The sequence below is a fragment of the Montipora capricornis genome, chromosome 12 (genome assembly GCF_036669925.1).
Source record: "Montipora capricornis isolate CH-2021 chromosome 12, ASM3666992v2, whole genome shotgun sequence".
Taxonomy (NCBI): domain Eukaryota; kingdom Metazoa; phylum Cnidaria; class Anthozoa; order Scleractinia; family Acroporidae; genus Montipora; species Montipora capricornis.
The window spans coordinates 41,924,118-41,928,444 of NC_090894.1; the positions used below are offsets into that span (position 1 = coordinate 41,924,118).

Consider the following 4,327-nt stretch of genomic DNA (forward strand, 5'->3'; position numbering starts at 1 on the left):
GCTGAGTGATCAAAACAAGAAGGGAAATTCAGTAACTGAAAAGAGTTTAACATGCGCGAATGTCCGCAAGATCTGACCAACGAGGCTCCATTCACATTCAGATTGGTCTCCTAATAAGATACTGAGAATTTAAAATTGTTGTAAACTTTATTTCACAGAAGGGAAGGTGAATCAGTTCAGTTCAATCCGATTCTTGAGAAAGCTCGAAGGACAAGCGGGCTACATAGGAAAAGACCGGCTCACAAGACTTGCTCAGTTCATGAGCACTTCGACAGAATTTAAAAAAAGCACTCAACACACATTGCGCTCGCCTATATATTGATTTTAGTTGCAAGTAAACTAGCTTGGCGTTAAGCCAAATATTTTCATAGAATCAAGAGTAAGTTTCTGGAGTTTTTCTTGTCAATCAGAAGTTACTGATAATTTATTATTGGAATAACAAGATTTTCATTGTAAAAACAAGGTTGATTGCATCCAATCGAAATCAAACACAGCCTCGCTTGCTGCCATAAATTGGTCAAACTACTAAGCACACAACTATAAAATAGTCCTTTACAATGCTGTTTAAGGTTGTTATCTATGCTAATGTTGCCATCGCTTGCCATCGTGTGCGGTATTATATATGAAATCTGTAGCTTTAAGAGTTCAACTTAGAGGCCTTGCTGCTGTCATTTCCTTGGGTCTTGGGGCGAGGCGGAGATGGAAACGGCATTGGCTGCATTAGGATTCTTGCTTCTAGTTTAGATGCTATTATTCCTTGAGGACAAGAGAATTTGTGAAAAGAATATTATTATACTTAATTAAGAACTATGAACGAGTCCGTTTAACTGCCACTTTCCTAAGAAAACCATCAATGGTAATGGGGGGTCGCTTGCTCTGTCTCGTTCTTATCTGAGATTGGAATACCATGCGAAAAATTCAAACAAAAACTCCAAAACGCAAAATCCCTTTGGGAATTACATTTAATAGTGAAAAATAAGCATCCCGCATGGATTTGTTTGTTTACAAACGTTCCATTTCTCCATTGCGTGTGCCAAACACTGGAACAAAAATCCCTTCGTTTTCCGGGAACAGAAAATAGACTCTGGTTGATAATACAAAAACAATTAATTTATTACTTTTGGGATCCATTCATTCAAATGCATTTTCAAGCATGACCAGAGGCCCTATGAATTTTCATTTATTATAGCCTGCGCACCTGGCGGGATATTTTATCGCGGGATCATTTACACACGCGCGAGTAAGTCGATGGTTGTTCCCTTGTGTTTTGGTAGCGAGTAGGCCCCGAGTGGAATCTATTATGATGACTAGCAGTTTCACCTCTTTGCGGCCGTTCGGAAAACGGAAAGGGGAACGGAAAAGGGAACGGAAAAGGTCCCAAAAGAGCAAATAAACCGAAGGGTCAGTGTATTCGAGAAAAAAAGAATATGTGGTTACCTATTAATGCTTATTATAATCTGCTCTAGAAAAATGAACAAAACTGGACGCAAATCTGCGTAAACTTGGGCTGTCCCGATGACCTGGATCGTCAAATGCAAAACAAAGAAAAAGAAATGCAGTAGAGATGAAGGCTGGCTTATTATTTAGGTTAGAGTGATGGCAATGATTCTCATTATGAAATAAATGTATATATTTGAAGTGCTGGCTAATGACGAAGGAGAAAAATGATCCTCGTTCTTATCTGGAGAATGTACCAACTGAGCTATGAAGACAGAAGCTACACTGTTAGGAGCAAGCCAATTTGTTGGGCTCATGTGTTCCCGTGAAAGGACTCAACTGAGTGAGTTGCCAACTGAGTGAGTTGCTACCTCGTAACGAAAGCAATTTCTCTTTGCTTCATAATAATGTAAGAAGCCTAAGACTGACTAAGACGTAACCTTGAAAACCTCGAGGTGCATTTCTTAGATGAACTGAATTATAGTTTTTCTGTAATTGGAGTTTCTGAAACTAAAATAAGTACAGTTGATTCTGTAAACTTTGACACGTCTGTACCTGGCTATAAATTTGAATACGTTCCGACACCTCTAGCTTCTGGAGGTGTTGGCATGTATGTCAAAGACAGCTTGAATAACACGATTATTGACAAAACTTCCAACGACGCTTTCCAAGCTTTATGGATTGAAGTTCATCTCTCTCGGCAGCCAAACATCATCTGTGGTGTGATGTATAGACAACATAACTCTCCACAATAATTCTTGGACTATTTTGATGAAACACTAGAAAAGTTCAGCGCTTTAACTAAACCCATTTTTATCATGGGTGATTTCAACATAAACTTCCTTGCTGTTAAAACATGTAATTATGCACATAAATTTCTTCTCTCATTACAAAGCTGTTCATTAATTCCAACAGTTGACAAATCAACTCGAGTATATAATGACACCGTAACTCTAATTGATAACATTTTTGTTAACGAGCTTGATAGCAAAATTATAAGTGGGAACATCGTATCTGACATTAGCGACCACTATTCACAATTCTGTTTTGTTCATTTCGTCCAGGTGATTGCTGTAAATATCAAAATATCAAGAAGAGATTATTCTCAGTTCTCAGAACATGATTTTGTTGCTGAGCTCGCTGAAATTAACTGGGATACCGTCGTCACCACGGAACAAGACAATATAAATCGTTCTTTCTCTACGTTTTACAATAAGGTAAACAAAGTCGTGGATAAACATGCCCCCTTGAAAACTCTGTCACGACGACGAGCCGCGCAACTCTCAAAGCCCTGGATTACACGTGGGATAAGGAAATCAATAAGAGTGAAGAATTCGCTTTACCTGTCTGGTAACAAGGAATTGTATAGAATCTATAGGAACAAAATTCTTAATATTTCACGTCAGTCAAAAAAGATATATTTTCATAAGTTTTCCTCTGATAATTTATAATTATAATATGAAACAAACTTGGGCCGGTATTAATGATCTAATTAATCGAGGAAAGAAAAAGTCTAGACGCTTTTCCTCTGTTAGGTGCCCAACAAGAGGTAACTTAACATATGACCTTATGGAAATCACTAATATTTTCAACGAGCATTTTTCTTTTGTGGGACACAGACTTGCGTCCAATTTGCCATCATCTAATCGTCATTTTAGTGAATACCTACGCGGAAATTATGTGAAGTCGTTTTTTTTTGATCCAGTTGCACCAGCTGAGATTGAGAAGGAAATACTCTCTATCCCTCTCAATAAGGCGCATGGTTTGTATTCCTGCCCGAATCGCATGCTTCGCTCTGCCAGATATATTCTGTTTATTATATAGATACTGATGAAATACCAGGATTTCTCCTTTTACTAAAAAATCATATCTCCACCGCGCGCACCCTGCAAGCAGCGCCTTTCTTTTGCTTGCTCGATTTTGGCGTTCTCGAGAAAGGCTCTGCATGAATCGAGTAAGATCTTTATTGAATATGCGCTGCATGTTGCCAGGATACAGTCTCGAACCCAAGCCTAATATGCCAGATCTCGCCGCCATCTTGGTTTTTCATGGTACAGCGGGCTCAATTATAACCATCGGTTTTGTCACTAAACGGACGCTCGCACTGGAAAAACCGGTTTGACGAGAGAAAACAAGATTGACTAGTCCAGAAGTTCGGGCTGCGGCGGCTTCAAAGAGTTGACGCGATTCGAGCAGAGCCTACTTTTCTCCTCCTCAGTAAAGAAAAAGACAAAAGGAGGCTCTGCTCGCAGGGTGCACCGCGCGCAGTGAACGTATCATTTTTATCTTTCACATGTGAGGATACAGCTGTCGTCATGGTAACGAACACGATTAGCCAATAAAACGCGAGCTTCCTCTTCATTGTACGATACTTTTGTGCTTTAATATAATTCTTCTCTACTACATTAACATTTTTATTGCAAATTTTACATTATCATGATTTGTTTTTCATAACTTTCATATCTTGTTTCATGTTACACAACATGCGTGTTTTAGTGGTTGGTGAACACTTTTTCATCATTTCGAAAATGAATAAAACAAGTTGTTTTAAATCTAGACATTTCATCAATATCTATATAATAAACAGAACATTACATGGCCGCTTGGGGATACGAATTTTATCTTCTCGTGCTGAAAGTATCTCTCACTCGTTCGCTTCGCTCACTCGTGAGAGATACTTGCAGCACTCGAAGATAAAATTCGTATCCCTGCGCGGCCATGTAATATCCTCTATGTAATCTATTGGCAAAACTAATGAACTTGTCAGTTAAATCAGGAGAGTATCCCTCCAAATTAAAGCATGCTAAAGTCATTCCAGTCTACAAAGATGATGATGAGACTGACCCGGCCAACTATAGACCAATTTCTTTATTATCTAACTACAATCGTA

General features: G+C 38.7%; 1 long non-coding RNA gene across 1 annotated transcript in view; it reads right to left on the reverse strand.

The window, feature by feature from the left end:
* Positions 1 to 301: 301 nt before the first annotated feature.
* The window catches only part of LOC138026727 (uncharacterized), a 9,316-nt gene continuing 5,290 nt past the window's right edge, over positions 302 to 4,327 (reverse strand). Inside the window, exon 2 of the long non-coding RNA XR_011127329.1 lies at positions 302 to 756. This is a non-coding gene — a long non-coding RNA (uncharacterized lncRNA). The remainder of the gene's footprint in view (positions 757 to 4,327) is intronic.